The following is a 23,841-nucleotide window of genomic DNA, read 5'->3' on the forward strand; positions in this document are numbered from 1 at the left end:
TAAACGTCACCTGACCTAACTCACTGCTCCCTTCGTTAATATTCAGCCCGGTAAAGCGCGGTATCACTTTCAGCGAAAATGAATACGTTCATAATACTCCTAGTTATTAAAAAAAAAAAAAAAATTATACTTTTAGATACCGTCACGTTGTGGAATAATAATAATAATTCTTGGCGAAGTCGAAGGGAATCATCGTTTGCTTTACGAAGCGATACGCGAAGCTGAGGTTATCAGTTTGATAAATTGATAACTGAATATTTGCATCCCGTCGAAACGAATGGAATTAAATAACTCTGTATAAGCGGCGAGGAATCGATGAACACCGGATTCTCACAATACGGAATTTGTCCTTTCGGCATGGCTATCGCGTTTCAATGTTCACATATTTTGTCATTTCCCGAAATTATTTTTCATATTTCCGATATTTTAACTCCAATATTTTAACGGCGCATAACTGCAATCCCGGAAGAGGAATATCCTATTATTCTTGCGATTTTTAGATATAGCCCGAAGGTACTGACTGCGGCAAACGACTGCCATTTACTTTGCATACGCCATCGCGAACGTATGTATAAGATTTGCAGCGATCCGCCCGATACCATTTCGTTTTGAATGCCGATTTGTTCGATGTTCCGCAATTTACATCGATCACGAGCTTCGGGAGTAATCGGCTTCGCGTTAAAATAATTATATTGCAAATGCTTTATTAATTTTTTAAGCGAGTTACGTCAAATCGGCTGACATGAGCGAAATACGCGACGCAAAACCCGTTGCTCGATTTGCGTGGTTGATCGCCGGTGCGTAACCAAATCCGACGACCAGCTCGTGTTTTCGTATCGTCTCGCTCGTTTCGAACGGAGGTTGGACATCAACGCGCGTTCGGAAAAATCCGACAGCGGACAATTTCGACGTATCAATCACGGCATTTATTACTCCGTCACGTAGCACGCCTCTCGAGCGTAATCCGTACACTCGCTAATCGTTTAGCCGGACAAACGTCGTTGTTGAAACGCTCTGCTTTCCGGTACAAATGTTAGTTCGCAGCATACTAAAACGCGAAATCGAACGTAGCAAAGTGAAATGCTTTTATTCGTTGTTACACCATATCGTAAAATAATCATATCGAGTCGAAAATGTTCCGAGTTAGCAACGCTATCCGTTGTGTTTACGTCGCGAATATTTATATTCGCCCGCCCCGCGAGTGCAGTGAAGCTGCACGATTCATGTGGAATCGCAGTTGAGTCACGTGACCTTCACTACCATTACACGGCCGGCCGGCCGGACAGACGGGCCAGTTCGTCGGAAGGTAGCCGCTCGGTTGACAGAACGTCGCGGGTATTTCGGTGTTCCGCGTTCTCTTCGTCCGTTTCGAATCGATCTCGCGTGAATGGAACGGCTGGAGAGTGTCGAGCTCGACGACGACGAGTCGTCTAAAGTGATTTTGGACGCGTCGGTGCCGGTGAATGCCGAACGAATTGCGTCGTGGACGATACTACATCGCGGCGACGAGTCGAAATGGGATCCGCGGATCGTTTTAGCGGAACAACGCATTTACGTCGTGCGTACGCGTCACATTTTTTCGCGAGTTGTCGCATTATCGGGAGTGTGATCGAAACGTCGCGAGTGTGTGACTGAATATTGAGGGATTCCGGATTAATCGAGAAAGAGAGAGAGAAGAGAGAGAGAGAGAGAAAGAGAGAGCAAGAGAGAGCAAGAGAGAGAGGAAGAGAGGAGAGACAGAGACAGAGGGAGAAAAAAAGATGGCTGGTCACTCACACACACACGCTCGCAAACGCTCTGCTCGACCGTTGGTGAGTCACATGCTTTCATATCTGCATGCGTTATTTTTGGTGTCGTATTACTTTAAAAGTTTTTCGTTGCGCGATATAGATTTCCCTGCCTCTTGCCCTCATCACCGCTTCCTCGTCAAAAAATATTTCCTTTATTTTTTTTTCGCTCGATATGAATAAATAAAATTTCTGTGGATAAAGGTTGGAAATTGGAGTCGTGACACGCAATTTTTATCGCTACGTTTTTTTTAAATGAAAAACGCAAATAAAAGACGAGAATTCCTCTAGCCATGAACGTTTGTTTTACAAAAACGCGTTGGGTAATTTATAATAAATTTTTTTTCTCGCCCCCTTTAAAAAAAAAAAAAAAAAAAATGTGACTTATTTCGATTTTTCGTCGCTTGATGCAAACAGATAAAATTTCGATAAATTACCCTCAAAATCGTCCAGCCGAAATTAGAAATTAAAATCGCAATTTCGAATCAAAACAAAGCCCGGTTCCGTTTCATAAAAAATTCTGAGCGCGTCGGGCAATTAATAAGAAATATTTTCTAAAAGCAGATGAATTAACAGAGGCTTAATCGGCGCCGATCGTAATTTATTCGCGAGCGAATAAATATTTTACAAACTGGATTTGCGATTTAAATCGCGGCCGCGACAAGTGACTCCGGTTGAAAGTAATTTTCAACGATCGACGACGGTGTCGCATATATCATTTCTCTGTAACGATAAAGTCCCACCTGCGAAGTAACTTCCCCGACAACATACGCGGCGGATTATGGAAATTTGAAAGCTCCCGGGGTCTCTACGTTGTTTGAATAAATTCAAGGTTCAGGAAGTACTGATATCGCCGAAGTGTTCGCTCGGATTTACTATTCTTAAGACGAGTGAATAGAGCAACGCACTGCGGAATTCAATGTCAATATGCGTGTCATGTTGGCGCATTCAGAAAATTGGAAGAGTCTCGGTCGCTTCTTTTCGACACAGAGATGCATTTCCATCTGCCGCGGACGTTTATGATGGATACGTATTGCAGGAGTAATATTTATACGAAATAAATTCTACTTTATTTGATTCCATTAAATGGACAGTTTTTCTCGCACGTCTTTCGTGTGAAAATCACTGAACACGTTCGCGGGTTTATTAATATTTTTCATTTCTCTTGTTTGCGCTTTCTTTGTTACGTAAATAATTTTTTTCTTTTTTTTTTCCTTTCTTTCTTTTTCTTCTGCATTTAATTATTACACATTGAGGCACCTTAGTACGCGAGTTACCCAGACGCGGCATGTTTCTTCTTTTTTCCGCGAGAAATTTTCATCGACGTATGCTTCGGCTTTCGGTCAAAAAATTCGGTTTCTTCGATTCCGCTGGGAGGGCAGCCGAGCGGAAGAAACGAATTCATGAGTGGATACGATTTATTGCTCATATTTACATAAACAGGAAACACGACACAAATGTGCCGGTCCGCGAAAAATTCGCAATTTATGCGACACGGTGGCTGTTCGCGCATTTGAGCCGCTAAATGGAACATTCGGGAGGGAACGGAATAATAAGCGGGTGAAAAAAAAAAAAAAAAAAAGTTTCGGCTTGAAAGCCCTCGGTGAAATGAGAATTATGTCGCGAGAAGAAGTGTATATTATTGCGTTGCAGAAACGTGGGGCACCGGAGCGTAGGGCCGCGCGTTTTCAGCTTGGCAATGAATATCGCTTTTAATGTCGAACAAGTAAATTAGGTGAGAAGAGGGAGGCGAAAGATTCGAAAACTTAACAGACACATCTTTATCGTAAGTGTCCGACGCGCTCGTATATTATTAAATCGTATTACTGGCGGGGGCGAAATATAAACGCATAATCGCGTATGCATTGCCGCGCGCTTGCTTAATCCACTGCGAGGGGCGCAAAATTACTCCGAGCACTCGTTGAAAATTTCCGCATGAAAAATTTCCGAGCGCATCGAGGGCTCTCTTAGGGACGTTTCGAGCGATGTTTTCGAAAGCGTTTCCAATGTACTCGCAAACGATGCAAACGTTACACCGAGAGAGCGAGAACGCGCTCTCGCACGAACACCGGTTTACGTTTATTTCCACGACGAATTTCCCCGATGAAAGCCAAGGCGACGAAATGTGCTTTTCAATTTTGATTTGACGATTCGAAGGAGACGACGGTCGTCGGGCGAGCCCCCCACGGGACTTTATCGCGGATGTGCCTGGAAAGGATCCATAAAAGAAAAAAAAAAAATGTATTGAAATTCATCAACCGTACGTGGGAAGCATGCCTCGCTTTACCGTGTGCATTCCAAGTTTTTTTTTTTCCTTTTTTTTTCGACTCTTTTCTTCTTTTTTTTTTACGGGCAATTTATTGAACGCGAAATTGAGGGACTTCTCGTGGCCATCTATGCGCGCGTTTTCTCCCGGCCTTTCCGCATGCGTCGTTTATCGTCCAGGTCGAGGGTCGCGAGGCAGCGTCGATCGCGACATTATTGCAGCCCTCACCTCTATCTCAGCTGGGAATAAAATCCGGCCGTGTCTTTTACAGCTGAATCACGGGAGAGGTTGCTTTACGAGTCCCGGTGCTATCTATGCGTAAAGGAAATCGCATTCGCGCTTTCCAGTATGAATCGCGCGTAATTGCGGCTTGTAACTTATGCGTGTACGCAATAAGCCGTCGAACAGCTTTCATAACGCGGTTGCCGAATTCAAATTGTTACGTAAATAATATCGATGATAGCGGCGTGCAATGACGACGTGTAACGTTTAGATGAAAATTTCACCCGTGCTCTGGTATAACGCGGCGAAAATCAGGAATTAATTTCACGCTAGATTTGCAGTTCGAGCAGCGTGTGTGAGATGTAGATTACTTTTCCTTACGTTCCTTCTGTGCCCTGGCAATGACATGTAATTTCCGGACACCTAGAAAACTCGCACGTTTGATCTCAGATATGGTATGCCGCCGATGAAAAATATTAGAGATGCGTAATCCATGTGTCATCAGCTCGCGGGGGGGAATATCGGTCGGTTAGATGTCCTCGTGTCAGACAGGTATGAAATATTTCTTGGAAAACCCAGGCCAAGTTAGTATTGATAATAATTTTTTGGGGATTAATAATTTAGCAGCTGCGGTAATTTCAAATTTTTTAACAAAACTCGAATAATATCTTTAGACTTTAAGAAGCGCATAATATATTGTATCCGGTACACCGACAATTTCTTTAAATAACGGTCGCGTAATCAAGGTAGCACACCCGCAAATTAAATTTTATCGAAGCAATTAGTAAGCTAAGTAAGTGTTAAGTCGGTTTAAGAGATGGAAACGCGATAAAACGGGCTGGCGTTACCCTCCGTGCAAGTGCCACTCTCGTTGCCAACCTAGTACGGTACAACGGCATAGTTAATAGACTCATAACGGCCTTTGCAAATTGTGGTAATTAAGGCACACGGAGTTAATGCATTACGAGGAGAATGGCAAAAATGTTGATTATATCAAGCCCTCGATTCAGCTTTCAGCCCGAAAGAATTCTCAATTGCGGAGTGATAAATATAACGATTTGATATTGTCGTGTTTCGTTTATTATCTCGTCGTGCGAGAAGAAATTAGACAAAATTACGCGTCCGGGTACTTTTCTTGTTAACGAAGTCTAAATTAATACTACGTATATTTAAACAGAAAGTTTGATGCGCGAGCAAAAATTCAGTATCGTCTAATGGAGGCCAGATGGCGGACGATGGGTTAATTGATGCATTTTCACGACGGAAAGACCCCGTGATGGATTCACAACATAGACGTTGCGCCGTTCTTTAAATGGCGCTATAGAGGATGTAAAAACAGTGACGGGGAAAAGAAATCGACTGCTATCTCTCACGAACCACTTAACGTTACTTAAAAAGGCGCAGTCATTTAATTTGTAGTTTCTTAACATTCCGTGAGGGAAACTTTCCTCGGCTGATTAATTCCCCCTTTCCTGTGCGCACCTCTTATCCCAACGACTATCCCATCTCCGCAAGCTACTACTATCCAAATGGGGAGATTTAAAAAAAAAAGAAGAAAGAAAACATTATTTAACTTCAACTTGCACGTATAATATAAATCATTGTATATATATATATATATATATATATATATATATATATATATATATATATATATAGGTATATGAATAATATTTCAAGAAATTAGAATGCGATAGAGCTCTTCTTAATTAAATCTTATCTAGAAAAAATGCAAAGTGGAACGGGATAAAAAAATATACGTATTTTTTTCTGAGGACATTTAATAAGAATTTTATTTATATTTTTTTGTTTAGTATAATTCGATATTTGTTGAGAATTAATTTTATTTAATAAATTATCTCCGAGGCGTAACATAAAATGTAAATCTGCGCGTTCTCTTACGCGGCGTGATAACTCTATAGGAGTTCATTAAAGATACCATTTGCGTTGGTTATCCACACCCATCTCAAAAGCCAGGTTACACACCTGCTGAAAAGGATACTTTCATGGTCGCTCCAACCGAGAACCGTACGGTGTCTAACAACCTAGGTGACTGATTACAAACATTGGGTGACTCTCTCATATGATGCTACCCGCAATCTAGCGTATCTAATGATGACAGCTTTTGCTATGTTACCTTTGAACACGGTCGGGATCGACCTTTCTACCATCCCTCCGATTTTCATTTGACATTTCTGCAATTCGTCAATTAGATTTAATTAACGCGGCAAGTCGGAATTGAAAGTTCGTACATCGAAGGCTGAGCCTTAACTCTCCTCGTATTATATTTAACGCAAAAGAAAAATGTTAATTTTTTTAGTACATTAATATTTGAAAAAAAAATTGATTTCTAAAACATTTTGCAAATATTAGATCAAATATGTTAATGAAATTTAGTAGATAGTTATTCGTGCGGATACAATACCTAGCAAGTTTATGAATGCACCGTTTTTGTGCAATGTTTGTATATTTTTTTTGTTTTTTTTTGTTTTGTTTTTTAGAGTTTCTTTATTTTTGTACAACCATTTATGCTGCTTCTAACTTGCACGTTCTGTGTTCCGAATCAGAAAGGACAGCATTGTCGGCACGAGCCATGTAAAAGCGACGGGTGTACTGTATAAATCAAATTCCTTACACAATGCTTGAGCAGAGGTATGGTAACGTATGCTCTTGCTACCGCTGGAAAAAAAATACACCGCGGGGTAAAAGAAATAACAGCACGCTACACTTTTCTCCTCCAAAGGAAACAGATTTATTACGCGATATGTTTTTAATTAAATTGGAAATATGTTTACTTTATATAATTCGTAATAACAGTGCAAAGCGCAAGAGATATATTAATTTCTTTTTTTTTTAATACACATACAAACATTACGAGTATGAGTTATACAAACTTGCCGCATAGACAAAGTTGAATTCATTGTCAGACAATATTGTAATATAAGACTTCATCCCGCGATATATTTTCCTCCGAATAACGCGTAGACCATCTTTCAATATTTTCACGAAGAAAGATGTTTCCAATATAATATATACATATATATACACGCGCTATATAAAACTAGATGGATAAATTGAAGTAGCTTATATATTTAAAATTTCGATACAGGCTCATCTCGATAACGTTACCTGACTAATTTTACGTCGTACGTTAAAGCACTCGTGCAGTTCTTTCTTTCACCACCCGTCCTTAAAATCGTCGCGATGCGGAAACAAAGTTTATCGCTTTCTTAGGCGTGCTCCCGAGTTTTCTCGTAAATCTATACGTTTAATATGAGTATAATCGCGGCTCGTTATTATCGAAATGCGAACCGGAGCCTCGGATTATAGTATCGCGAGCTCGCTCGCTCTCTTTCCCTCCGTCATGGTGTCGACCAAGTTTAACGCGCATACGCTCCGGCTCCCCCGGATCGGTAAGCGTAGTTTTGCCGGAACGACCTCAGAGCCGCGTAAAAGCGACACGGTCCGCGCCGTGTGTAAATCAAATCCCGAACACGGTGCTCGCCCTATGCAGTACCCTGCCGCGTTCGCCGACCGCCTCGGTGCTCCCCTATATCCCGCCCCCAGCAAACACGAGAGCGCGGGCGTGCGCGCACTTGTTTAATGTACAAAAGGCAGAATGCACCCGGGAGAAGTATTCCCATTATATCGCTTTGGTCGTACCGGGACCGGTCCTATTGCGGGGTCGCGGTTTTAACCGTATAACGCCGCGGCCTGTCCGAACGGAAAGAGCATGATATGTGTAAACACGCGCGCTCGCGCATAGCTCGGGCACAGGCACGCAGGCAGGTCCGCCTGGTTCGACAGCGGGACACAGGGTCATACGGGCAATCGCCTAAATTCCCGCCCGATATAAAGGACCACCGTGAACCGATTGCCCGCGCGAAGGGCATATACATTGGCGCGACGATAAAATCATCGGGCAGTTTTCCAATATCAGTAATGCAGAGACGCGCGTCGATCGATGGCGGCACGGAAATGCTGCCTGAGCTTCCCCTCAATCTGTTAAAAAAAAAAAAAAAAAGAATAGCCGCGGAAAATGGCTTGTTAACATCTCGATTTTTACCTCTTAAGGGATATCATTACGTAGGTAATGGGGTATATAAATTTTTGGGAAAATTTCGAATAATCGCCGACGGTCCTTTCCCTGCGGCGCCGTATTTCTCCCCGCCAGTCAAGTAAAGTAAATAAATGCATCAGTATTATACTCAGGGGTCTAATGTACAGAGATTTTACGGTTAACTTGCAACAACGTCGCACAATGGTACACGCTGTTTTATTTCGCAGTCAACGGTGTAACTTCATAAATGTTTACGGACGCAAATGTTAACCCGCGCGCGTGTGCGTAAGCGTGCGGTACGCACGGTGAAGCGGCAAGTTTTTTTTTTATTTTTTTATTTATTTATTTAGTTTTTTTTTTATTTTTTTTTATTTTGACCGAGATTTAAACGCGAATTTCACCCGCGTTAACAGTAACGGTTTCAGTTAATTTTAACTCGTGTAAACGTTTATGCTAGCGTTCATAACGTAAAAATACGTCCTGTGTACTTTTAATACCGGCTTTGTGAAAAGCACTCCAACAAGTGCACGGGCATGTTCTCATTACAACGCTGAACGTTCGCGATTGGTGATAATTCAACGTTTGGAAATAATCTACGCGGGCTGGCCCTCAACCGCGTTTACGTCGGATAAAACCGAAAGGGAGAATTCGTAGGAATCGCATCACCGGTGTAACAACGTCACCCAATTATACATACGAAGCACGACCTGCGTATCCGCGCGCGTTTCATAATTGGCCATGCTCGAGTGACACATGTTTCTGTTTATTGGATGATAGTGGCGCGATGATACGACGGAACAGAAAGCGGCGGATTCGGCGCGGCGTAATTGGCGTCGTGAAGAGGAAAACGAGAGGACGGAAGGTCGCTATAGACGCTGGAAGTATCTCCGTGGTCGCGCTCGGGAAGGCAGCCGCCGCTTCGCTGTTTATACATGTGCGGTTGCAGGCATAACAGTCGTTAGATAAGTTTGGCTCCATTGTGTCGGTGCACGCCGCGTTTGTACACGTTAGTCTACGGATTACGTCCCTCTGCGCCCGGTCCACCGCATCGCGAGGTACAGTTTTCGTACACAAGCTCAGGAGGGGTTAGAGGGAGGAGAAAGGCGAGTGACGCGAACGAATCTGTAGAAACCGCGAAATGCCACAGCGCTGAGGTTTAGACTTATTGATCTAAGTAGGATTAGTTGGGGATCGGGTCAGCCAGGAGGACGAAGGCCGTCGCTTCTCGTAAAACCGCGCCGGAAAACGTCAGCGAGAACGCGCCCCGGCGCGCGTACTCGCGCCGCGGGTTCATACGCGCGAGAAAATTTGCACGCGAATTTTCTTTTGCGGAGAAAAGTACAGCGTAATTCAGGCACTATTCTGTTCACGTAAAACGCAACGCCCGCTTCTTCCGCACGCCATGCATACAAATTCCGTAATGTACGATTATTATAGAATATAGGGATGCATCCCCCGGTGCAGGGGGGCGATAATATCGTAATACATTGCCCACGCGTATATAAGTCCGCGTTATCTGACGGGTTGGGAAATAATGTATGCTGTTGCGCATTTAACCCTTGGAGGATAAACATAAGGTATCACGGTTGACATCCGCGATTTAACATTAGCAGATAAAAGTTAATTAGAGAACTATTCGATCGTGCGTATATTAAAAACAATGGTTTAGTCGAGGTAATAATAAAATGGATCGTTTCCAAAAATGTCGGAAATGCGTGCGCGAATATTTTACACGTTTATGCACGGCCATGACGAAATTTCTCACTTATTAGTTCTATTAACGTCGATATTATTTACGTCGTCGTAGCGTGAAAATACGTGGCGGTTCTCTGAAATTTTTTAAAACGAAACGGATAGATGAGTATATCGCGAGGTAAATTTTCAGCGTGCGAGCCCGGCTTCAGATACGCCGGGAAAAGGAGCTAATTCGCCATTGAAATAAAATGTGCTCGCGTCAGTTAGTATTCCTATTATTCTTCGCAGTCTTACGTATCGGAAAAATATTAATTAGTCTCTTTTGCTGGATGCACGCGGATGAACGCGGCTCCCACAAAGAGTTACAATAACGCGGTTACAATGGAAGTCGCCGGCGCTCGTTTCGTTTCCTATTGTAATAACCGGCGCCTTTGATCACAAATACGAATTGTTCAATCGATGATAAGTAAGTAAGCCGCACTGCGCGCTTCCGCGATCCGATCGTGTGGTAATGGCTAATCTCCCTTGCGAAAACGGTCGATATGGCTGTTAGAAATGATAATAACTGCGCACTTGGGAAGTTCTACCTTACCTTGGATTATGCAATTGGCTTGGCTCTATCTGAGCGGCTTAAAGCGCCGCCTGCGCAAATATATAGGTCCGCAGATACGAACGGGTATGAATATAAATAGATATATGCCTAGTACTTCCCCACAAAGCCTATTTACTCGAAGAACTTTGAAACATTATTCGATTTCCCGTTAACACTTGTCGCTCCGCGCTACAACTTGTACTTTCGTAGAAGAGATGACACGAATTTAAAACGCGGCCGCGTTTCCAAGTTCTGCCCCGGCACGCGACGAAATACATCATTACTCTTCGTCACGATCTGCTTCTCAAGTAATGTAGCTATAACTTAATCGCGGGAAAATTTTCGAAAGCAATTTACGGATCGAAATTAATCAATCTCGTCAACGTGATCATTTTCGGTACGCAGCGCGAATTGAAAGCGTCAAATAGGTCTATTTCGCTCGTGTTCGATTATCGCAATGAGGCTAATCTGTTTAGGTTGCGATATTAATCTGCGGGTGCAATTTAGATATTCCGTGCGGACGATTGGTTTAAGCAGATTTTACGTTATCGTTCGTACACTAAATTACTTAATTGAAGCCGTAAATGTTTTGATTTTCTTCGTGAAATTGCCAATGTACGCGCTTACTCATTTTTCATTTATAGTGTGAGTACGTGCGTGCGTTGACATCCGGCCGGCACCTTGCGCTCGAAGTTCACGAGGTGGTGGGCGCGCGGGCGGCGGGCGGCGAGAACCGGTTTGCTCGACGAATTCGGCAGTCGAGCGAGCGTTGCGTAAGGACAGACCAAAACAGTAAACAAGCACGCGGCAAAAAACGTTTAGGTATCTATTTACGTACACGGTCCGCGCTGAACAGTGATAGACGACCGATGCTAGACAGATTTTGTTTTTTTTTTTCTTTTTTAAATGGCAACTTCATTCAAGCGGCGTTCTCTGCGCTTTGTTGAGCTAGCGATTACTTGCGAGTAATTTTTATTAATTAATCCGACTTCGTGATGAATTAATTACCCATCTGGGCTAAATGAACTATTCTATCCTAGAACGTTACCGTTTCCCGTATATCCATCTTCATTTTAGTTTCATCATAATCGTCCATCCAGAATTTCGCCGTCATTATTTAGTAATTTGGGCTTTACTTCGCCATTTCAATATAACGCCACGAAGCAGATATGGTTCTCTGTGCTTCTCGTTGAATATAACATTTTACTTGTAATTTAATTATTATATATATTTTTTTTTTTTTACATATAATTAAAAATCCACCGATCAATCATGGCCAAATATTCCCGATATATTTTACTTTATCATATATTACCGTAATTATTATTGATAGAAATACGTGAAGTTGTTAATTAACGAACGCTTCATTAAATAATGCGCATTCACTGTCAATGATATCAGACTAATATGGCATTTAATCTATGTTAGATTTACAATTAATTTACAATTATTGTCCGACGATATATTATTTGGTATTTTTGTGTCTTTTCAAACGGTACAATCTGTCATTTAGCATTGGATTTAACTAGGCTTATGTATTTTTGACGAGTGCGATAAATGATTGTAATAGTTAATTGTCGACCGATGCGTCTTCGCGGAATTACAATGATAAATTGCTTATAGAGAAGTTCGAACTTTATTTTGTCGAACGGCAAGCAAATATACTTAGACTGGTACGGGAAGCTATGAAGGATAATCTGGCGGCTCTTTCGCTTGATCGAGTCCTCGTCGAAAGAGCCACAAACGATGGCGAGATGTAAATTTTGCGTTAGCTCCTTTGCTTGGGGGACAGCAAGTGGGAAAACAATGCTGTGCGGAGAGCATAAGCTTCGGCTTAAGCCAACAAAACTAGCGTGAAAGAAGAGGCGATTAAGCGGTTTACGCTGTAGCCGATAGCTTTATGAAAGTGGAAATGCGTATATATCGGCGCTGAAAGAACGTGAGCAGAGAGAACGACGGCACTGTATTCGCGTGGTAACTCTCCTTTTTTTTTTTTTTCTTTTCCCATACGATCGAACAGTCTTTGTAAAATAATTCTCCGCAGGGAACGGTTCTCGCGTTTTGTTGCCTGCTTTTTTTTTTTTCTTTTTTTTTTGTAGGAATAGAAATAAAAAATGTTAGATTTAAGACAGCTCGTTACGAAGGATAAGCGGCAGGCGATCCTTCTTCATAGCCCTCCCTCATCGCTCTTCTTTATGCTCTTTCAAAGAACCAACGATCTGACAACGGCAATGAACCGACATGCATCTACGTGTATCATGTTCCGCGTGACATCGTGTTCTGTGACATTCGTTCGTTTTTCCGTTTGTCTTGTCACGCAGATATCGGGGTGATTCATATTGCTTTAAAATTTACTCCACTCGGTTTATTACTGCGAATGTTGACTCGTATCTCGAATATATCTCGAAAGTTTACACTTTCGTAAAACCGAAATAAAATGCCATTAAATACATTTAAATTAATATTTGTTAATAAATAATTGTGTTAATCGCGTATTACACGAATTTACGTTTCATTCGATTTACTTAAGGTACACATTATCGAGATGCATTATCGAAAAATCTAAATTTATTTTGTCAGCTTGAATTACGCAAAGCACCGTATTTACGTCGATTCAGAAAGTGTTAACGATTCAATTAATTAATTGCATTTATTGGATTAATATTTGCCAAGTAAAATAATTTCTGCACTCGACTCGCGCATTGTATTAGTAGTCGGTGATAAGCCGTATACGTGCGCCGTATATCGCGTACCGATGGTAATCAATATTTTAACAGAGGCACTCGGAGTACATTAATTTGCTGATACTTTTATCAGTAGTAACACAACGTCCGTCCATATTTTTGGTAAATCCGAGGACATTAAATGGGCGCATGCGAATTGTAGGAAATTATTGATAACAGACTTTTATCACCGACAGGAAAGCTCATTGCGCGATTATTAATCAATTTTACTGCCATTCAACGTGTAATACAGCTAGCGATCGAGTTAATGAATACTGCTAAATATACGATTATAAAGAGGCATTCGCGATTGCCGCGGCGTGTTTCATCAATAAAATATTTGCTACCTGAATTATGTAAAATAAATTCCCGCAGGCAAAGAAGATAAAATGTTGTTTCAAACGAGGTTACCTCTTGGCTTTTTTTTTTTTTTTTTTTTTATCAGCAGCCGATTTTTACGTAATCGACGAGCATCATCCTTTGAATATTTTTGGCATTTCGCGCTTCATTTACCACCACCGGCAATGGCCGATCGTTGCGTTTTCATTTAATTTTACCACGCTTGATTACGCAACAGCGCTGGCAGCGCGTAACCGGTTTTGATACATTTAATTACATTCGTCGCTTTGATAAACACCTCTGCAAGAGACCGGTATACAAACGGATTACGTAATAGAGTGCTGATAGCTACGATCCACCGAATTGATCCGGCACGGCCGAATTTTAACACGATGGCTAATTTATGCTAACAACGGTCGAATAAAGTAACCGGCTTATTCGCGTGATTTATTTTCCGCCCTCACGGTATTATCGCATTCGCGCTCAAGTCTTGAAATTTACTCGCGGTTATCCCAACAAGTCGGGAATCAACCAAGTAATTTATATCGTATTTACATTGAAGTTGGTGCGCGGGCAAGTACCTAAATATCAATAGCGAGAGCGCCTCGCTGATAGCTCGAGACGTCTCACTTTTTAAAACCGCGGAGCGTAATGTAACGGCGAGTGGATATTTCTGAAATGTTACCCGCCGTGAAGTCGCGATGTACCTTGCCGGTCCGCCGAGGGAAGACGTTACGTATTTCATATTCACTTACCGACGCACTCAATTAAGAACCCGAGCGAAATCGTCTCCACCTCCCCCTGCTAGTCGACGAACTTGCCGCTGGATATTATCAAAGTTTCGCCGACCGTTTTCCGTCGGGGCCCCGAATCTCTCCCTTTGCGGAACAATAAAAACGCGACTGCGGAATAAATGCGTTCTTTCCTCCCTCCTCCCTTTTGCCCCCCTCTTCTCTCCACCCATTGTGGAGAACGGACCGGGATACCCTCCGTCGTGTTTCCTGCCAGCCGCTCTGCGAATCCGTCGTGACCTCCTCCCGCCGTTTTATCCGCCTTCGCCGTCCCGACCGTGCAGTGTCGTCGTCGTCGCCGTTGTTGTTCGCGATCCGCGCCAACCCCCGTTAACCCGCGCCCCGTGCGCGGAAGCGGAATAAACGCGCTGATGCGATAAAGTCCACCTCTGTGAAGCTGACAGGACCATATCCGCGGTATCACTTCGGACCTATCGGATTATTTAGTACCCTATTTGTACTAATTAGTACCACTAGTAATTTTGTATACCATATCCCATTAAAACAAAAAAAAATAGTGGCGCTGCTAGCTTTACGTTAATCTGAATAGTCCAAATTAAAATAAAATTAAAAAAAAAATTAAAATAATACAAAGTAGGGGCAACAAAATTGCCAATACAATTTTTTACGATTATATTATAGATATACTTATTAGAATTTTAAAATTAGAAAAATTTCTTTTTTCCGTATATTGTAATTAAATTTTACTTTACGTTAGAAATGCAGTGTTAATATATTCCTGCACTGAACTCCAGGCTTTGTTGTATCAAATTAAAAAAAAAAAAAAAAAAAAGAGAAACGAAGAGAAATAAATAATATATCAACGCATGCGTGATAATACATTATATGTGAACGCGGACAATGCGTCTCTTCTCATTTATCTCTTTCGAGAGTCGTAGAAAATCATCGTGTCGAAATTGCGGGATGTCGTGTCGAGGCTTTTGATCAAAGATGGAAACTCCGAAATGAATTATCGCGCACAATCATGAGAGGCTGTATATAACATCTGTGCCAAAAATGCGCGCCTCGAAATTATTAAACAATTATTTTAATACATTTCATCGCGCTGGTTGAATTTCAGGGGATCTTAATATCGAGTTCGTAACGTTCCCATTTATAAACGCCGGCCGGACGTATGTATAATGATCAAATACGAAAATGCTTTGTTTTGATTGACCAAACAAGTTTAAAGGGAAACAATAGTGTGCAATTGCGTCATAACCATTGAAAAATATCCGCTGAGGAAGTTGATTCACTCTTCCGCCCAATCGTCGTAAATACACATTGCGAATGCGAGCTTGCGGTTTGCAAAGTAATATGCGAAAATATTGACGCTCCTCTGCGCTGGAGAGCGAGTACCAATATTTTCGCCACATTATTTTTTCAAAGGTCGTGTTTGAGTTCACGACTAGGAATGTTGATTGACGTTTGTCGCGCGTTCTAAGGGGAAAAATAAATAACGCGCCGTACGCCGTCCGACTTGATGCGCGAAATTGTCGTTGGTACAAGAATGAAAATGTTATCTTTTACCAAGGGATATATGGAGCACAATCTGATGTATGCTTCCCCAATTCCCAGTCCATCCCTGTTCGGAACGCGGCCTCTTTGTGTGATCGTGTACGTGTTTTCCCCCATTCCCACGCCACCCTCGCGACCCTTTCTCGCTCGCCATTTATAGTGATTGCTTGATTTATTGTATTACGCCTACACAAAGCAATATTGGATCGCGGCGGTCGTAGATATGAAATTTCAACGATAGGAATTTGATCATACATGGATTATAGAATAAAACATAGAGAGACGTCATATATTACCTGCGAGGGAAAGATGTAAAAATAATTTTCTTAAACGTGATTAATTAATTTATATCATTTTTTTTTAATAAAATTAATAGTTTATTCAAATTGCTTAAATATTTTCTTTTTTTACAGACATTTTAAACATTTCTAGAATAACATTTTTTTTTTTTTTTGTGTTACAGGACTATCGAAACAATTTAAAGTGTTTGCCCATCTTCTTCGTCGCGGTCCAAAATGATGTGAAGTGCTACACGTCAGGATAATCCAGAAACTGCCACGGAAGGAAGGAAGGATGGAAGGATGGAAAATAACCTACTCTCATCTGACTGAAAACTACAAATGTAAGTAAATCGGCAACACGCCGTTGATTTCAATTATAATAACGCGTGCGAATTTGGATCTCCTGAAAAACTGTGCCCGAGTAGCGCATGTTTTTTTTCTAGTTTTTACAAAATTTATGGTACAATTTCTGAAAGCATATGCGAGTCTAAATAAATGAGCATTAGAGTGTACGTGCGTATGTATAAATCATACGGACGCGAACTGTACGTGAGTAAATAATTAAGTATTCATTCGCTTTAACTGATTGATCAAAGCATTTGCATAATTTAATTACGCTAATATAATTACTAACTGCTATCAGTAATCGAGATTACGATCGCTTTTATTAATTTTGTACGGTTAGCATATCACGCGATGTTACACTGAAACAATATTGTATTGTCGTCGAAATGGGTAAAATCGATTTATCGTGATTTTCATTTCGTGCCGATTAAATATTTCAACGCGCCAAATAAACCGCATGCTAGGTGGGAAGGGGGGAGGGAGGTCGTGCGTGTAATTTACTCTAATTCATTAGACTAAAACCGATAGTACTGGCGCGTGTATTACATTGGAAGCGCCGCGAGAGTGTCGGGTGTTCGGGTTTAATCAGTCGCTGCAGTCATTTTGTCGAAAATCCGTGTACCCGAGGACCACCATAAATCTTTGGGCACCGTTGTCACGTACGGGGGTCGCGCGAGTTCTAATAAGAACGGCGTGTCTGTAATTTTTTGAAAAACGCGACGGACTTGATCTTCGTTTGGAAACTATATCACGTATCTAGCCAAGTGACGCCTCAAATATCGTGCATTCTCCTTTTGTAAAACTTGTACACTTATTGGTTTCGCGGATCCGCTTGAAGATCTCTTCCACGTGAGATTGCTTGTCGCGAAAGCAGAAGCGATTGAGACGCTAATTAAATAAAATTTATCAGTTGCATACTTTTCTATATATATATATATTTTTTTTTTTAATATTAGGGCTGTTGTTTAGTTTAAGAAGATTTGTAGAAAATAGCGTTAAAACGTCTCACCATTTTCGAGGTTTTATGGTATCGTGGACTCCAGTTTTATAGCGGTCTTTCAATAACACTAGCATTACCGATTCAAATTGTGTCCCACGTTTACGAGCTATTTTCACACGGCTGTTGTTTTACCGTTTTCCATAGCCGATTTCTCCACAACCGTCGCCGCGGTTTAGCAGGGGCCTCCTATGTGTAGGAAACTGTTTTAAATGGAAAAATACAGCTCCGATTTCAACAACTACGGTGTTCACCGTTGTTTTCGAATCAGATGTATGTCTTAAATAACGTTAAAAAAATTTTTATCGCTATATATATTACAAAAGATATCTTTTAAAGCTCATCGATATGTGGCATACTAAAAACTCTGTTTATTACACTTTTTTAAACCTACTCAGTCTCGAGTTTTAGCCAGAAATTTTTTTTCCCCCCGAAGAGAGTTGTAATTACTGTCCGAAATGAACAATACGGTTTTACCTAACGTATCTACTATGTAATATTTATGGTATCCAATATCCATCCGCGCGTACGGAAGATATGAAATTTTTAGAAATACGTGCACGGACTCGCGACAGTATTTAATACACGCTTCCTCTTCTTTCTTTTTTTTTTTTTTTTTTTTTTAAAATATCTTCCGCGGCACTTCTGTTCGGGGAGGACCTTGTTAAATCTCATTCATCGTCGAAAAATTCAAGCGCGAGTTTATGCGGTTTTTCAACGTGCTCGTAACCCGCGCATCGCGCGGTAATTGCAACTAGCTGGCCGGCAAACTCATGACTGAAGAGACATTTGCATCTGTCGACGTTGAGCACGTTTTGTTGCGTTTATTGAGAGACGATACGGTATCGTGAGGCGAATACAGACGAATAGCATTGCGCAGAAACGGAAATTGAAATTCCTGCCTATCGCCATATCGAACGCGCACATTTCGTCTGAGTTATCATTCGGGTGAGAAATAATTCTCATGTGTATCTAAATATCGCATTAAAAGTTATTTGCTTTAAAATCGTCCCAATTTATTTCACAGTTTTCAATTATGATCGCTGCGCGTAATATTTTTATCTGCCATAAATAGCGAGAAAAATATCCGTCGTGGTAGCGAGGTTCGTTGTGTTCTATTTAACGCGAGCGCGAAGCTTTTAAGAGGAATTTTTCTGCGCGAAGAAAATTAGTTGCAGTGTTAAGTCAATTTAATGTGCAGCGAGTACGTTAAATCAAATAAAAAATTTTACTCGGGTTACAGACTGTTGACAGACGTTTAATCGGGTAAAATTTTTTGAGAGACCGCTCCGATGATGATAGACTAAGTCATTATAATCCACGCTGGATTAAAGGATAAATTTATGCGAGTGACGGAGGTACGATTTTAAGGGATAATTACCTGTAATTAACCGAGTTAATCGCCTGTGAAGTACACGGGAAAGTAGACGGTACGGTGCTGAAATCAATTCAATACGAGGGGAATATATATAAATCTGGCAACCATTTGAATTACATGGATCCACATTAAGCTGAAAAAGAAGGAAAAGAAAAATTTATTTATTTATTTTTCTAAATGTACGTTGACTTAATCCTTTCACAAATTCCCTACTTAATTTTGTATGAAATAATTTACATCTACTATCAATTTTTGGCGGCTAGCTTAGATATTAATTTTTGCCGTTTAATTAATTTTCGTTCAATTTCTCGTTCGCAAATACAATGAATAAACTAATTTTAAACAAATTAATTATAACAAATTTCAGCCGTCACGTATAAATTATTAGATCTTTCTTTAAATTTGCTCTGAAAATTCTCAATTCGATGGAATTAATTGTTATTTTGTTATTTCAATTGTTATTTCAAAAGGTTAACGAGCCTTTAATGAGACACACAGTGTTCATCAAAATCCATTTAAATTCCATTGGAGCGCTCGCTCTGTAGTCACGTTAAATATTTTGCAGCGAGAGAAACCGATTTTCGCCCTGGCTAAATTCTTTTTATTATTTGAGCCCTGCCGCGTGCTCAAGACCCGATAGTATAATCATCCGCGCAATCAACTCGAAGAACGGTATCGTTACGTATAGTTTTTATAGTAATACTTTTTCTCGCGCGACAAGTAATGAAAGATCAAGTATGAATTCACGAACATTTAACTACTGCCAGCTCGCTCGATTCATTAACTCGCGCCGACAATTCGTATAAGTATATCGGAGCGACAATTATTTCTCCAAACGTGTTTTACGCGATTTGTTCAATTTAAGAGTTGGAGCGAATAGAAATTCTCGTTTGTTATTTTATCGCAGTGAATTTATTATCATGTTTGAAATCCGTGCGTTAAAATATTTTTTTTTCTCTTTTTTACGCGATGCGGACGTGTATGTTCTGCTCGTGTATTTTTTCACGATCAAGAAAATAAATCTCGACAAACCGTTCCTTATACCTTATAATCTTATAAACCGTTCTTTATACCTTATAACCTTATAAATTTAATACGTAATACGTAATGCGGCTATATGGTTGCGTTTATGCGGTTTGTTTTGCCGCTGAATTCGAGTTGGGCAGGCAGCGGTGCAAATCGTTCCTTGTGCCTATTGTTTCTCGAGACACTGCCGAAGCGAGTGCTACAAAGACGCGATGTTCCTTACATGTTAGCGCTCACGATAAACAGCTCGTTATCGCGGAGGCGACCTGCCTCGAATAGGTGAATTTTCGCGCGATTTACTTACTCAAAATGGAAATTGAAATGCAAATGGATATAACTGCTGGATATAACTGCTGTTTACAACAGCGTTCGCGGTGATAATAATTTTTTTAAATCTCTGCGATTCTGGGATATTTGCGTCGTTTTTAAAATTTTTTTTGCTGGTTTAAATACAAATGTACGTATTATTTTTGGATTAAAACCACGTAGTAATACACGAACTGTTCGATCGGATGGTTCGAACAACAGGAAGCCGTAACGTACTAACCATTTATTAATAATGCACGCATTTCATAGGATTTATGCATCTGAAATATATTACGTTTAAACAATACTAAACTTGCGGTTGTATTTCCTCAAACAGTCTCATGTTTAATTAACTGTTGGGTTGAGTTTATTCGTAATTTATAACATAGTTTTGGAAAGCAAACGACATTTTTTTGATCGTTTAATAAAAGAGGTTGTGCATGTAAAGTAATTTAATTTTTAGCCCGACGTTGCGGCACGTCAATATGCAGTGGTAGTAATTTATGAAACTAATAATCGTCCAATTAATTCCGAAAGTGTTGTAATTTATTCGCGCAATTGTAACTCATTCGCAATCAGGATGTATCCATATTTTATAGATCAACGTAGTTTGTAATTCCGCTGTTGTACGTCGGATCAATGAGTGACAACTGAACTTTTAAGTGCAATTTATAGATGCAATTACTGGTCTAAACGCGCGAACTTTATGCGATACTGTTGGCCAACTTTGATCGATAATTATTCCAACCTCAACATTATCGTATTTTCGACTATAAAATTTAAATTTACCGTTATATAAACCTCTGTGAAGCTGACCGTATCGGTAGAATTACTTCGGATCTATCAGATTATTTAGTACTAATACCATTTTGTATTAATTAGTATCACTAGTAATAATTTAGTACTATGTCCCATAAAAAAAAAAAAAAATTGTGGCCCTGTTAGCTTCACGTTAACCTTAAAAGCTCAAACGAAAATAAAATATAAAAAATAAAAATAAGTACAGAAATCGAAAGAGCTGAATTTACACTAATTTGTACCACTCATATAAATCCGTAAAAAGCACTAAATATTTTGTACTCGTGGTACGCTACAAAAAGTCGTGATCCTGCCAGCTTCACAGAGGTCTACTTATGCATTGTTCCATGCTAATCATCATTTACCACCATCGATGTGTTAAGTGATTGCGTACATATAAATGTGAGTCGTGGATTAATTAAATGAAGTAATTTTCCTAGTATAATGTACATTGTAATAATCAATATAATTGCTCAGTGAGATTTATTTACCACCGAATTACGATTGTCGGTGCAATCAGTAACCGAATAAACAATTAATATGTAATTAATAATTTTATGATAATAACATCTCGATGGAAATGCGAGACAAAATGTTGGTAACAAAACTTTATTAAATAATAAAGTTACTAAAAAATGTGTAACTAAAAAATTTTTCGGCGTTCGGCAATTAAAAATATATATATTTTTTTTTTTTTTTTTTTTTAAATTAGAATTTTTATCAGAGAGAAATTTTTTTAACTGAATATTAGTTTCGTTATTATTTAATTCGATCGGCGACTTCTCAAACGATTTTAATTTTTTTTTCCTGCTCGACTTAGTCTTTTTTCCATTCAATGCACGTCTTATTTTAAATTTTCTCCAGCGTCCCACGTTGATATAGATACATACGCGTATATATACCGAAGTGTTCGGCAGAGCAGCACGGTGAGCATACTGATATCGACATTTTGACGGACGACCACGCGCAAAGAGGAGGATATTTGGTAAAAGGTATAAACAGTTAATGTCTTTGGCGATCGAGATCGTTTCACGGTGAATGCGGCCGGTGCTGTCCGCTTTGAAAGCAAGCGCTTTGATGTACTTTGACACACTCCTGCACGGTATATCACCGCGGCTCGAGTGGCAAGTATCCCGTTTCCTTTAAAAGTCGAGCGACGTTGACGAAGTATGCTGTATGTACATGGCTACAGGTACGCCAGCAGGATTTAGTCAATATTTTACATGTGATACATCAGACGCATTGAAATACACCGATAGGTAGTATTTTTCAGCTTTCGAAAATGGGATAATCTGTTAAAAAGTGTAATCCGAGAGTGGTGAATTGAAGTAGATACCTACCAAAATGCATTGGCTGACGTAATTTTATTATTATTATTTTTTTTTTTTTTTTATAATATACCAGCGGCAAGCAATCAATTATCTCACACGTTTATAAAAAAATTTTATTAATCTATATCCTTCTATATTTATATATATTCCTTCTATATCCTTCGCTTGCTTTACGCCAAGCGAGAGTCGGCTGTCAAGTCGGCGATTTTCAGGTTTGATTTAATTTTAATATTTAATTTAATATGTCTAGACAAAGACGGTCTTCGCGATTTTCGAGATCGTGGACGGTCTGGTGGAAGCACCGTCTTTGTCTGGACATACGAATTAAATATTACAATTAAATCGAACGAGTAACGAATAGATAGGCGCGGGGGGAGGTGGGGTGAGGCGGGGGGGGACGGGGTGCGAGCGAGCCCGAGCCTACGTGCCGCGCGCTAGGTATATTCCCCCACTACTCCCACTCTCGCTTTGTCCTTCTTCAGCGGTCGCGCAAGCACACACGTCCTACACACTGCGGAGCAAGCACGTGTCTCCGTACCAAAAGTAATTCGCACTTCCGTTTAACGAAAACCCTTCCGGCACGATAACCACGATTAACCACTTGATATCTCTTTCTGTTACAGATCGACGCAGTTGCATCCGCATTGACTGTCGTCAACGAGTGTCGTCACCGCCGACATTAAGAATCATACGAACCGCAGTCGGTTCGTCGGCCGTCCCGGGAGTTTCGTAAAACGTTCGGGCGGAATTATTGGACATACGACCTTCTACTAAACGCGAGTGCCGAGCATGGAACGCGCGAAAGTGACCACTTAATAATTTTCGCGATAAAATCACGGTCGGGGTGTTCGCGAGTAACTCGTGCGCGGAAGGAGGGCTCGACACGTCCCATCTGAGAGGAGGAGCAGGCCCAGGAAGGGCATCAGGCACCGGCGGAGCAACTTTTAAGTAAGTATAAATTAAACAAAATAAATCTTTTTTTTTTTATTAATCTCATTATTTAACATACATGTCTACATTAATAATTTTTTTTTTATGTTACAGACACCGGCAGAATTTTACAACTCCGCTGAGGCTCATGCAGTTTGGTGAGTTGCATTATTTTTATTTCGTAGTTCGTAATTCGGGTCTTAAAAAATAGCGCGCCTATGGTTCCTTCTAATTACGCGAAAATGTGTAATAAATCGTTACATTATATTCGACAAAGGTGCAATGTAGGGATAAATTTTATCACGGCGCTGTGATCTGCGTAAAGTTTCCAGACACTTTGTATTTCATTAAGAGGAACACAATATAAACTGAGCATTGCGTGGTCGCTCGTTACGCCGTAAGGATTCAATTAGGAGTCTCGAGGGAGGAGCACGGAAGGCGTTGATCGATGAATTA

At 40.5% G+C, this 23,841-nt stretch overlaps 1 protein-coding gene and 1 long non-coding RNA gene across 2 annotated transcripts in view; one reads left to right on the forward strand and one right to left on the reverse strand.

Moving 5' to 3' along the window:
• Positions 1-23,841, reverse strand: part of LOC139107973 (neurotrimin) — a 131,944-nt gene that overhangs the window by 72,107 nt on the left and 35,996 nt on the right. The gene's annotated exons all lie outside the window — the stretch shown is intronic.
• On the forward strand, positions 1,690-23,171 carry LOC139107978 (uncharacterized). Its single transcript, XR_011546595.1, has 3 exons — positions 1,690-1,811; positions 16,457-16,615; positions 23,079-23,171. It is a non-coding gene; the product is annotated as an uncharacterized lncRNA (long non-coding RNA).

The sequence above is a fragment of the Cardiocondyla obscurior genome, linkage group LG14 (genome assembly GCF_019399895.1).
Source record: "Cardiocondyla obscurior isolate alpha-2009 linkage group LG14, Cobs3.1, whole genome shotgun sequence".
NCBI lineage: Eukaryota > Metazoa > Arthropoda > Insecta > Hymenoptera > Formicidae > Cardiocondyla > Cardiocondyla obscurior.